This window comes from Sciurus vulgaris (assembly GCF_902686455.1).
Source record: "Sciurus vulgaris genome assembly, chromosome: 10".
Lineage (NCBI taxonomy): Eukaryota > Metazoa > Chordata > Mammalia > Rodentia > Sciuridae > Sciurus > Sciurus vulgaris.
The window spans coordinates 12,405,176-12,419,181 of record NC_136470.1 but is presented as its reverse complement, the minus strand read 5'-3'; positions in this window follow the sequence as shown (position 1 = coordinate 12,419,181).

The window sequence follows — 14,006 nt, the reverse complement described above, 5'->3', positions numbered from 1 at the left end:
TAAAGTTTAGTCAGGCAAAACCTTGTGGGGGATGGCCGAACTCTTAAAAGCAAGTATGTGTGCACTTGTGTGTATGAGCAGGCATGTTGTGGTGTATGTGCATGTGCATGTGTATATGCAGGTGTGCATGTAAGTTTGTGTATGTGCATTGATTTGTATGTGTGAGTATGCATGCTGTGTGTGTGGAATGGGTGTGTGAGTGTGTATGTGCCCAGCCTTGTGGAGGGGTCCTGAGTGTTGACAGTTGTGCTCTGGGCCTCCGTGGGTGCCCAAGACATCTCCCTGCTCCTTGTTCTGATAAGAGGGTGGGTGACAGTGCTGGGGGACTGGAGAAGGGTCAGTGGCCAGGCACCAGGCACAGATTGGATGGTAAGTGTTTCCACACGAGGGCTGGCTTCTCTCTGCAGTGGATAAGAGGCTCATTTTGCTGCTAATGGAAACCAGCCTGAGATGTCCTGACAGTCTGAGGAACTGATGGAAGCAGTTTACCTGGCTGTCGGTGCCGAGTGGCAACATAGAAATCCTGGGTTTCCAGAGGACCCTGGCCTAGGAGCTCACGAATGAGAAAGCAATTCCTGACGAAGACAATTCCTCCTAGGGTCATGCTCAGAGAGCTGGCCTGCACAATCTCAGAGTCTCTCTGGATCATGCTGCACTCGGCACAACCAACGACAAGTCAGATGGAGAGAGGACTCAGCCTGCTGATTTTCTTCATGTCTTAGAGAGCCCAGGAAGTTGAGCCTTGACCAAATCAATAGGCAGCAGAACACATACTAGTTATTTGATGCTTGACAGTGGGGAAGGGATGAAGTCTTACTAAGGAAAGCAAAGACTGAAAAACCTAGAGGGTAGAAGAAAGAGGTGGAGAGGTGGGTGTTCATCTGCTGCAAAAGCCAGAACTGGAATATCAAAAAGACCTTAGAATGACAGGTTTCTCTCCTGACAGGTTTTGGCAAGTGTGATGAGTTCTTTCACTTGTGAGTGTGCCCCCAGGGTCCCCTACAACAGGGGTGCCCTTGTAGAGTATTGCACAGCTAGAGCAATGTGGTCTTAGAAGGAAGAGATGTATAAATAAGGGTTAGGAGTGATTTAAAAGCAGCATTGTTCTGCTCTCTGATATTAGGTCTTTTAAATAGCCACACCAGATACAGACTGCCCACACGCATCTGACAGTTCTGCATCCCCAGATCCAACAACAATGAGAAATTCGTCTGTACTGAATATGTACAGATTTTCTTTCCTTTCATTATCCACTCAACAATGCAGCATGACAACTATTTGCATAGCATTCATATTGCATTAGGTATTACAAGTCATCTAGAGGAGACTTAAAAGTACACGGGCAGATCGCATAGGTCATATGAAATGCTATACCATTTACATGAGGGACTTGAGCATCCCGATTTTGGTATCCACAGGGCACTGGAACCAACACCCTGTGGATTCCATGGCACCACTTCATTTGCATGGCCCCTGGCCTACGTGTGTGTTCACGCAGGAAGGAGTTCGCTGTCTCCCAACAGGCTTCACACTAGTTGGCTTCTGGCCCCCCATTTCCTTTGCCTTAGGAATGATGGGTTCCATTGATCTGCCAGGAACCCCTTCAGCGCTGATAGCCATCTGATTATTCTTCCTTTCCTCTCTGTCCTTCATGCCTTCCTTTTACTTGTATTGGCAAAGAACCTAGGATTGATCCTCTTTTTCTTTTTAGTACTGGGGGATTGAACCCAGGGGTTTTCAACCACTTAGCTACATCCACAGCCCTTTTTATATTTTATTTAGAGACAGGATCTTGCTGAGTTGCTTAGGGCCTCACGGAATTGCTGAGGCTGGCTTGCGATCCTCCTGCCTCAGCCTCCTGAGCTGCTGGGGTTACAGACAGGTGCCACCATGCCCGGAGGAATGATCCTCTTATTTTGCCCTCATCGAGGTCAGCAAATTTGTTCCGTTTGTTCCAAACACTCATTTTAAAAGTGAGAACATCACATGTTGGTTTCTTTATAAGAATTTGCCTTAGGGATCAACACTACCCATCAGAACTCTGCAGTGTGTCCCCATGGTCCCCTGTAGCTACTAGCCACAGGCTGCTCAGCGAGTGCTTTGGCTGTGACTCCGGTGATGGAGGTGCCACATTTTCAATTGTATTTAACCTAAGGACACGTGGCCAGAGGCTGCAGGACTGAATGCTGTAGTTATAGAAGGTGGATGTGTCTCTAGAGTTTTCTTCCTCCAGATCCCAGTTCAGGTTTTTTTCCTTGGGTGATCTGGGCACGCTACTTGGCTGTTGGTGGCTCCTTGTCCTGGGAGGAAGTACCTACACGCTGAGCTTCACGGCCTGCCGTTCCTCCAGCTCTCAGTCTCCTTCACCCAAGGAGCATGAGGCTGGGCTGGGAAAGGCTTCCTGAAATGCCAGCAACAGGGGCGAGAAAATTTCATTTCTCCACCAGGCATTTTCTTTGTTGACCCAACAGTTCACTGACTTATTGTAGAGGAGAAAACGACAGCTGAACCCCAAAATGAAATGCCTGAGTCACAAGGGGATGACATTTCTGTTCCCATCTAGTGTGTGTTTAAATGAGTGTAAGTCTCTGGAATCACGTACACTTGAAGGTACTATGTCATCAAGATTTTAGGAGAAAGCCCAAGGAAATTGCAATTGCCTCACTAGAGAAGAATCCGCAGAGTTCCGGGTTTGCATGAGGGAAGCACCTTGGACTGGGTTCAGGCTTCCAAGGAGGCAGCCCCTCTCCAGGGCGGAATAATCTGTTTGTAATTGGGTGATGCTGGCAACGTCCTGGGATGAGGGGGATGACTGGGGAGGGTTGATTTACACAAAGAGGCTCCAGGGACAATAAAAGGACAAGCAAGGAATTTCCAGGGCAGAAAGAAGAAACATCAGATTTATTAGCAAAAGTCAAAGCCAATTTTGAAGCCCCGAAAGGAGGAAGTGACTGGGAACCCCATGCAGATGACGCTGGACACCTGGAACAGGTAAGGATCTGCAGGCGTATCCGTGACAGGGAAGTAAGACAGGTGGGTTTAGCAGATTCTGTACGGCACAGTTCCTCGGTGTGGGGGGAGAGCCTGCGGTTAAAACAGCAGGAGGTAGCCCTTCATTTATTCTTCTCTCCTGCTGTATTAATTTGTTTCACTTTCTATAACAAAATAATCATAGCAATTTATTTTCTAACAATTCTGGAGGCTGAGAAGCCCAAGGTCAAGCCCAACCAGCCAATCTGGTTCCTGATGAAGGCTCTCTTCTGGCTTGTACCATGTCCTCACATTGCAGAGAGAGACTTCGGGGCCCTTCTGCCTCTAGTGCCCAAGACCTGAGCACCTGTCTTGACTGAGTCAAAACAAAGGGACCAATATGTTACCAACATCCCAAAGGAGTGACGTGTGACAAATCCAATTTTCAGGAACAGAGTTGTCTGGAAAAGTAATTGGAAGGACCTAGATGCAGCAAGAGTGACTCCTTCCCCTCTGTTAAGCCTCACTGTTCTATTTTGTGTATTCTCAGCATTATAGGGCCTGTCCCAGGACCCCCATGGATACCAAACCCTGCGGATGATTAAATCTTTTGTCTAAAATGGGGTAGTGTTTCCATATAACCTACACAATCTTCCTGCATACTTTAAATCATCTCTAGGTTACTTATAAAACCAAATGTGATATAAAGTAGTTGTTTGACTGTATTGTTTAGGGACTAATGACAGAGAGGAGGTCTATACATATTCAGTGCAGATGCAATTATTTTTCCAACTTCTTTTGATCTGTGGTTGGTTGGATTCATGGGTACAGAAGGAAGTCTATACCTCCCTCATTTTGGAGGTCAAGCAGCTGGGCACACACAGTCAGTCTCCCACTAACTGCCACAGGTGACACCCCTGACGTGTGGGCTGTGTCCATGGTTGCCTAGGTTACCTTTCAGGGATCTGAGGCCACTTTTGCTGAAAACACAGATTTCCGCTTGGGTCTGCCAATGCGTGAGGGACGACAGGAACACAGGCTCGGATCTCTGGCTCCATATCGTGTCTGTCTCCTTCACAGCATAACCCCTGGGTCAGATTCTACTCATCTCTGCATGCAGACATGTTGATCATTTGAGAATTGTTTGGTCCAAAGCTTAAATACTTGACCTAGACCTGATTAACCTCGCTCCTCTCGCTTCAAGGCTAAAGATGTCTGCCAGTCACCGTGACCGCAAACACCAGACCATGAAATGAGTGAAAAGAGCTGGCTCCTGAGTTCCTGGAAGGTCTCCAGAAGAGATACGAATGCTCCCTTCTCGTTCCTCTCCTGCATCTGTGATCCTCAAGCCCCCAGAGCTGAGGAGCTATCTCTGGTATCTCTGGTGCCTCGCTTTTGCTGAGACTGGCTTTGAGCTCACTGCAATCCTGCCTCAGCCTTCCGAGCCTGTGGGATTACAGGCGTGCACTGCCGTGCCCAGCCCAAACACCATTTTTGATTATACCCTGCTATGGTTTGAACGTGCCCCCACAAAAGCCTGTGTTGGAAACTTAATCCCCATTGCGCCAGTGTTGGGAGGCGGGGCCTGTTGGGAGGTGTGTAGGTGACAAGTCTCCACCCTCAGGATGGACTGATGCAACTGTGAGAGAATTGCTGCTCTCTCTCTGTCTCCCCTTCTCTTGGTGCTTCTGCTTTGCGATGCCTTCCACTGTGCTATGATGTGGCAAGAAGGTACCAGAGACCAGTTCCTCCATCTTGGACCTCTTAGTCTCTAGAACAGTGAGAAATAAATTTCTGTTCACTATAAATCACCTAGTCTCAGGTTCTCTGTTACAGCAGCACAAAATGGACTAAGACACATCTAGGGAATTCCTCTCATTTGTTGTGCCACCTGGTTATATGCACAAGGAACAACGATCTGAGTAGAACAACACGTCTCCTATCCTCTCCACACATACCTGTCAGACTCCTGCTGTATGCCAGGCACACAGCAGGCTCTGCAGAACACCAGAGATCAATACCAGGCCAGCTTCTGACGCTTTGCACAGAAAACAGTACGCTGGAACCCTGTGAGATAAAGTTACACAGCAAGTTTTGAGGATTTGATGAGGGAAGAAATTACATGCGGGTGGAGTGGAAAAGAGGAACATTTCATGGAAGAGAGATAGTGGGAGCTGGGCCACACCACAGCTGTAAGATCTGGGTGGGCAGTAATGGCTGGGGGGGCTCTCCAGGCAGAATAGGGAAAGAGAACGGGAGTCTGGGGTATACGGAAGGCAAATGGGTACAATTCCCTTACTCTGAAGTAGAACAGAATAGGCAAACCTGGGGACAGTAAGTGCATTCGCGGTTGCCTGGGGCTGGCAGATGGGGAGCGACTGCGGGGCTTTTATGGGGGCGGGGGTGATGCGATGTTTTCTAAAATTAGATCGTGGTAAAGGTTGCACTAAATATACCAAAGCCATTGAACTGTAGGATGTAAGTGGGTGCGTTGTATGGTCTGTGGATTATGTCTCAAATAAGCTGTCAGAGAAGAGGAGAATCTAATCACAGCCAAATAAGTGGAGAATGATACGGTCTGTGGACAATTCAGAATCTGGCAACACTGAACAACGTGTCATTAGGAAGAGGTGGGAAAACGTCAGGGAGCGCCAGCCCTGGGGAGCAGAGCATGAACCGCACGCAAATCTGACACGTTCCGTTCCGGGGCTCCCTGTCCGGGGACCTCCCAGGTGCAGCCTTTGTAACGATTTGCAGCGCTCTTGGAATGTTCCACGGGTTTCCAGACAAGTGAAAGGAAAGGCCTGGTGCGGGGAGGGAGTCCCAGGGAGAGAGCGGACGGTGTGCAGAATCCAGAGCTCCAGGTGAGGCACCAGCACCTAAGGAGAGCCGCCGTTAAGGATCCAGGCTCTGTATGCAGGAGTGCATGGGGCAGGGAGGAGCCGGAGGCGGGGAGAGGCCTCAGGAGAGGGACGTCGTCCGATTGGCATGCGCAGTGGGGCAGTGGGGAGATGCAGGTGCCGGAGAAGAGCAGCGCACAGTCAGCCTGCAAGGCTGGCAGAACCTGAGGGTCGAGGAGGGAAGCCGAGTGGTACCGGGTCGGAGATGCGGAGTTCGGGAAGAGGGGACTGGACCGGGGAAAGACCAGCAGCTTAGCAGGGGCGGGCCAGGTGTACAGGACAGGTCTTCGTCCCAACATGAGCCACCTCAGCAGATGGCAGCCACGACTCTTGGCACCTTGGAAGTTCCCAGGTCATTATGGGGCCTTTCCCAGTTCTCTCTGTGCTTGGTTCCTTGAGGAACCTGCCCCTTCTTGGCGATCTGGACTCCATATCCTGCTCCCGTTGGCAGTCCCCACGCCCACAGCCTCCCAGACTTGAAAGACCAGCCCTGTTGCATTTCTTAAGGGCTCAGTCCAGGGCCCTGGGACAGGCTTGAGAGCATGCCTTCTGAAAAGTCTCCCTGAATGTGTCCTCGGCAGGTGTTGAGGCTCCTGACTTCCAATTACCTGGGAACCTTACCTGGCCCAACCCGTGAGAAGACAGAGGTGAAGGCTTCTGGGAGAAGAGACTCCTAAGGGGTGGCCATGAGGCATGAACGGATGTCATCCTTTGGGGCGCGGGGAGCAGGCCTGGAAGACACCACGATTGGAGCAACAAGGGGGGGTCCCAAGAAATGGGCACAGCCCAGGTTGTTCAAGCAGTTTGGACTTGATCCTTTCCCCTGAGGGTAATGCAGGTGCTTGAAGGTTTTGAAGCAGGTGGTGATACAATCAGTTTCTCTCTGCATCTAATGAGCATTTACTGTTTGCCAGGAGTCATTCAGTCTTTTCTACACATTATCTCATTTAATCTTCTTGGTGGTTCCGTGAAGGTAGATACCATCAGTCTGTCCATCCATCCATCCATCCATCCATCCATCCATCCATCCATCCATCCACCTCTTTAAAACCGAGATCAGCTTCATGCCGATGTCTCTGTTCATGCTTATTGGACCAATGAGTCCTCACCCTTAGAGGGTCACATCAGTTCCTTAAAGGGGCATGGTCAGCAGACAAACTCAGAAAAGCAGACTCCGGGTTCTGGGTTTCTCCACTGGGCCAGGTGTTGCTTCGCCGAGCCCTGCTCTTGGGGCGAGTCTTGGGAGTGACCTAAAGGTAGCAAGATCAGGGAGAGCTAGGGCTTTGCTGGGTGAAGTGATCCTGGGTAAGGAAAGAGGTTGGTGAGGCTGCCCCAGAGGGAATAAAGAGGATGAAAGGCTCAGGCCTTGAGGAGCCAGGCAGTCCCGGGCACCGGCCGTGTCTCTGCTTTCTTTCTTGCTAACAACTGATTTTTTTTGGAAAGAGACAGGCAGATGGCAGCCACCAGCCCCACTCCTCCGGATGAACCGTGATGGTTGAAGCCGTTCATGGCTGAGCTGATACCATTTTCCAGGTACTCACGTTGCTGACCTCTCTGTAGTGGGTGCAGGCCTGAGGCCAGGTTTTGATCAGTGATACAGGGGAGGTGTCACGACCCAAGTGACGTTTACTCAAGTCAGATTAGAAATGTTAAAGGTAGGAGAGATCCAAGAAAGCAAGCCAAGCCACGGGAATAAGGGAAACGTGGGGGCACTGTGGGACCATCAGCTCTGAAGGAGACTGGATCTAACCATCAATGGCGCCCGCGCGTTTTTTTTTAAATGGGTAGGAAGGTGGATGGGACTCAGAGTGGAGGACTTCCTGAGGAAAACAGGAAGAGGACTGTGAAGACAGCTTGGTGGGGGCTTAGCAGGGACACCCACCTCCTCTACTTCCTGTCTGCTGCGTTTGAAGGTAGGGCAATCTGAGCCAATGGGCAGGGTGTCAGTGCAATCTGAGTGTCTTGCATGCGTGGAATTTCACTGAGTTCTCAGAAAAGCAACCCCCCTTCCTTGAGGTGGCTTAAACAAACATATAATTCATTCATGACCTTTTGAGGGTTTGTCAAAGATATTTTTGATCCCCCTGATAACAGGCAGGAACAGTAAGGGAGATCCTTCATTATATAGCTGTCTCACTGCATCCTGACTTTGAATGCAGTCATGATTCCTGGAGCTATGGCAGCCATCTTGTGACCACGAAGCTACAAAGACAAAAGGCCAACAAATGGAGGAAAAGCCTGAGCAGATGAACTAATGACATTAAGGACTCCTGTCTAGATATCTTAAAATGTAGAAAAAAGCAAACTAGGAGTGTATACTTTTTCACTCACTCTAGCTGACCACATACCAGCTGCTATAATAGACACAGTGAGGAGGAGGCAGGAAGCAGAGGTGAACCCGGTGGAACGCAGGGCGATGGTAAGGAACATTGCTTTGTTTTCTGTATTATAAACCTTGAAGAGAGAGTCACCTTTTCTTTTCTGTCCTTCCCTCCTACAGTACTCTGTTAACCTCCTCCTTTCCTAGAGCCCACACTAATTCCATATGTTCAATAACCATTTTTTTTTTAACAAAGAAACTTGCTCTTTGTGGATTCTCATTATGCACCTATCAAACTATCAAAAATGTTGAAGGGTAGAGACCTGAACTCTGCCACTGAGCTCAGGAGGGCGCTATAGACCTTGGCTTATCATTTTGTTTAGCTCAATGGGGGCAACAGTACAGTGCGGAGGACAGGGGAGGATAGGAGAGACGCGAGGGAGGAGCGCCTAGTACCTGCACGGGCAGGTGGTGCTGGCCAGCCCTCCCGGCCTGAGGACCTCCTAGTGGAACGCTTGCCTTCTGTGTGACGGCGGACGCTGCTGGATCCCCGCACACCCTGGCTGCCCCCCTGGCTTCACTAGAACAGAATCCCATTTTTAAATGTGCTACAGAGTATGGTGATGTTCTCCAGATGAGGATGGGCTTTCCGGAGCCTTCCAGAGCCTTCAGACCCAGGGGGGGAATCTCGTTTCCCCTCTGCTGCTGTTTGGATGTGGTTTGAGCTGCTTCCCAGAGGCTCACAGGCTGGAAGCCTGCTCCTCCATGTGCTGCTAGTGAGGCAATGGGACCTTTAAGACACGATTAGACCTGGGGCCACCATCCCTGGAGGCACTGGTGCAGTCCTGGCAGGACCAGGTTAGTTCCTTTGAGAGCACGCGCGTCCAAAGAAGCGTCTCTGCTCCTGAGATCTTGCCTCTTCTCTCGCCAAGCAAATCCCTCTGCTTTTCCCTCTTGCATATCCTGTCACTGTGATGTCATCTGCCATATCAAGACATGGCAATGGGATCCTCTTCAGAGGCCGCCAGATGTGGCTGCCTGATCTTGGACTTTTGGTCTCCAACTGTGAGCTAAAACAAAACAAAACTTCTTTTCTTTATAAGTCACCTGGCCTCAGGTAGTTTGTTGGTATAGCAACAGAAAATGGACTAATCTCTCTAATCTCTCTAGGGATTGGTTTATGAATGGGCATGTGACACAGTTTTGGCCAATGAGATGAGGGAGAAATCTGAAAAGGGTCTTATGGGAAATTTTTCTTTGCTTTTGAAAGGGGTGGGGCATATTCCCTTTTTTAGATTCTTCTGTGCATGTGTGAGGGTGAGGTCTGGAACTGTGGCAACCTGGTGGGGATAGTGAGAGGAGCCTACCCAAAAGGATAAGCCCACACACTGAGGTTGGGTCCCAACACAATTGCAATCTCAGCAACTGAGGAGGCTGAGGCAGGAGGATCTCAAATTAGAGACCAACCTCAGCAACTTGGTGAGACTGTCTTAGAGTGAAAAAATAAATAAATAAATAAATAAAGAAAGAAAGAAAGAAAGAAAGAAAGAAAGAAAGAAAGAAAGAAAGAAAGAAAAGACAAGACTGGGGATGTAGCTCAGTAGTAATGTGCCCCTAGGTTCAATCTCCCTATACCAAAAAGTCTGGGTCCTAAGCTTTGGAACTTGACCCTCATATTAACCAACTCTGGAAATATTCCCCCTTTTGAATTTATTAACTTGTTAGCCAGAGTGAGGGAGAGGGAGCGTGTTTAGTCATCTTTTTCACTAAAAGACCTGACAAGAACAACTTTAGAGGAGCAAAAGTTTATCTGGGGGCTCACAGTGGCAGAGGTCTCAATCTATGGACAGTAGGCTCCATTCCCTGGGGCTCAAGGTGAGGCAGAACATCAAGGAGGAAGGGTGTGGCCAAGGGAAGCAGTTCACATGATGATCGGAAATCAGAGAGAGACTCCACTCTCCAGCTACAAAATAGATACCCCTAAGGGACACCCCCAGTGACCCCCCTCCAACCCACCTTCAGTCACCACTCAGCTAACCCTTCGGGGATTCAGTCACTGGTTGGGTTAAGCCTCCTGTGACCCAATCACTTCTCCTCTAATCCTTCTTCAGTGTCTCTCATATAAGCTTTTGGGGGACACCTCACATCCAAACCATAACAGACAGATGGAGAGGGGGAGGAAGAGAGAGAGAGAGAGAGAGAGAGGGAGAGAGAGAGAGAGAGAGAGAGGATGAGAGAGAGAGAGAGAGAGAGAGAGAGAGAGAGAGAGAGAGAGAGAGAGAGAGAGAGAGGATGAGAGACTGGGCTAAGAAATAACACATGCCCGGAGCATCTTGTGATGCCAGAAATCACAGAAATGCTATAAAAAAACACAAAACCAACAGCTAAATTCCCACAATGGTGTGGGTGTGTCAAAGGGACACAGGAAGCCGCGGGAAGAGCACCTAAAAGTCAAGTCAGAATAGTTTGAGCAGCAGAGTTGTTGAGGAGATGGTATTGGACAGGTGAGATTCAGGATGGTGGGCCAGAGGCGCCCAGCACTGAGACGGAACCCAAGAAACAGGTCGGAATTATCAGCTGGAGAACTCAGGGACTTGGAGTCAAGGGGTAGTGAAAGGACAGAGCGCCTGGGTCCTGACTGCAGGCAGCGTGGCTGGGGAGACAGAATCCACCTGGGTGCAGGTGGGTGACAGCGAGTCCTAGCAAGCTCCCCCGTGCGGGCTCTGCACCTGGTGGACATGCAGTCTAAACAGCCCAGAGGCCTGGGAACTGCACAGCGAGCTGGCCCTGGGCCCTTCCCTGCACATCCCAGTACCTTCTCCCAGAGGGCAGGGCTCTTGACAAGCCCTGCAGTCTGAGCCCCTCCTCTGGGGCTGAGAAACCCTTGCATTTTCCTGTCTCAGACCCTGCCACCCCATGAGTCAGTGACACGTAGGGAACCCACTGGAATTCTCTGTGGTGAGAAGCTGGACTGTGAAGAAAGGGGAGCAGAAGGTACTGCCCCTTAAAATCAGTTCAGGACACCAACCATCCGAGTCCCAGGAATGAACGGTTGCATATGATTGTGCGGTGGGAGCCGTGTCTGGGATCACCAGCACCGTGGGTGGACAGTGCACAGAACTCGGAGCCCCGGCCTGCCCTGGTCTCCCAGCACTGATTTCTGTGGCCCCATCTCCTCTCTTCACTCCTGGGAGTGACCTAGTGCCCACAGTGCCAGCATTTGCTCTGAACTTTGAATGCACAGCCCAAAAAGATAGGGAGAAAATCTTTGCTTGGTGAGCTCGGCATTTGTACTACCTTGTTCTAAAGGGCTAGCTTCAGCCACCGGTTACTCTGGCTAGTCATCTGGTGAGCACCACATTGTAAAGAATTGGGCTGAATATCCCCTAGCCTCTGCTCTCTGTGGGGCGCACAGCCTAAGAAACCAGGAGATAGGTTTTATTTTGGGGGAGGAGTTACCAGGGATTGAACTCTGGGGTACTCAACCACTGAGCCACATCCCCAGCCCTATTTTGTATTTTATTTAGAAACAGGGTCTCACTGAGTTGCTTAGCACCTTGTTTTTGCTGAGGCTGGCTTTGAACTCGAGATCCTCTTGCCTCAGCCTCCAGAGCAGCTGGGATTACAGGTATGCACCACCGCGCGCCTGGAGGGAAAGAAGTTTTGATTGGCGAGGGCTGTGATCATCCACGCTCCTCCCATCATTTGGGTACCCCGAGGGGGGGGGTCATATCTTTTACTTTATACATTTTTTTATTGTTGTTGTTGTTTTCTATTTTTCCTAGTCTTTTTAATTTTTGTTTTTCTTTCTTTTTTCTCCTTCCCTCATTTTACTTCTTTCCCTCTTTCCTTTTTTATTTTAAAATTTTGAATCTTTTTATATTGTTCTTTATCCCCCCCCCCCCCGCCCCCCGTGGTGCTGAGGATTGATCCTGAACTTCATGCACTTTGGGCAGTTGCTGGACACTGATCTACACTCCCCGTCCAGCTTAGGGGAACTGCACCTAGCTTCAGTCCCGCTGGAACCTTGGTGGACACTTCAACTTAAAAAATAGGGGGAAAAAAGCCACCAGTCCAAGACCTATTCGCAAATGGACACCGCTAGGGAGCTCTGACTTCCCACGCCTGGACAGTCACTCTCCCCATGACGGCAAAGAACAATAACACAACTGTTGTGAAGACTGCCTTGGCCACGCCCACACACAGTCAGATCCCACATCGCTGACGTGATCGCTGCACAGGGCAAGCAGTGACCCCGGCCCCCGCCTCTCCACAGGAAGCTCCAGAAACTCTGTCCCTGTCTAAGCAGAAAACAAGCAGTTCAGGCTGGTCACCACCATCAGAATAGTCAGCATCAGAACTGTTTTCAAGTAACTGCCAATACCAGCAGTGCCTGAGGAAAGTCCCCACCACCTGATAGCGGCTTCCATGCCCCTTGTGCACCCCACATACTGTCCTGTCTACACCACACCTCCCTCGGTTACCAAAATGACTCTAAGAAAACTACAGAGAAGGTGGGTCACTCACATTCTGATACGGTATACATGATGTCAGACCCACTGATCACAGCCACAGAGGGATCACACTGTGCAGTTAGATTGGAATTAAACTCAACACCACACCACAAACTGATGCCTCAAGACATGGCATCAAGAGAAATTGCTTGTGTGAGGCCTCATGTAAAAGTTGAAGAGACAGCCACCTCAGCAGATGCTCAGATCTCAACATAGACACACAAGAAATGTGAAAAAGCAAGGCAGTTGGACACCTCCCAAAGGTCAAGATTCTGCAGTAAGAGAGCCCAGAGATGTTGAACAGGACAAAATGCTGAATAAATAGCTCACAAAGAATGGTTTTTTAAAAGTTCAATGAATTCGAGGAGAATCTATATAAACAACTGCATGAACTGAGAAAGACAATTCAAAATATGAATGAGAAATCCCAGTAAAGAGATAGATATTTTGAAAAAGAATCAGACAGATGTCATGGAAATGAAAAGTTCAGTAAGACATGCAATTGAAATTCTCACCAAGAATATCAGAGTTTAAAGACAACTCTGATGAAATATTACATTCAGACAGAATAGAGGAAAAGAAAGACAAAAGAGAGCATGAGAGATCTCTGGGACTTCATTAAAAGATGAAGTGTACATGTAATTGGCATGTGGGGGGGGGGGGACCTGCAGGTGGGAGGCATAGAAAACCTATTCCATGAAATAGTACATAAAATTTCCTGAATCTTGGTAAAGACATGAACATTTAAGTCCAGGAAGCATTAAGAATTCTACAGAGACACAAATAGAAAAGAAACTCTATGATATGTTATAGTTAAATTGCCAAAATCAAAGGACAAAGAAAGAATATTAAAAACTGCAGTACAGAAATGCAAAGCCACATTTAAAGGCAAATCCATTAGACTAACAACAGAGTTCTTAGCAGAAATGTTAAAGGCCAGGAGGGTGTGGAACAATGTAGTTCTAGTCTTGAAAGAAAATAACTGCCAAACAAGATTGTTATATCCAGCAAGATTAACCTTCAGAATCAAAGAAGAAACAAAGACCTGCAAGGTAAGCATAAATGAAGGGAAATTCATGACTATGTTAGCCTTAAGAAGATATTTAAGGGCATATTACCCCAGAAGACTGAGAAAAATAAATACAAGAGATGCATGTGAAAGAAGAAATCTTACTGGAAGAATAGACATACAAATAAGAAATAGGAAAGAATTAGACATTATCATTACAGTAAACCATCAAACTTCAATGATGAATAAGAGAGTAAGGAATGAACATAGAATATTCAAAAGAATCAGAAGAA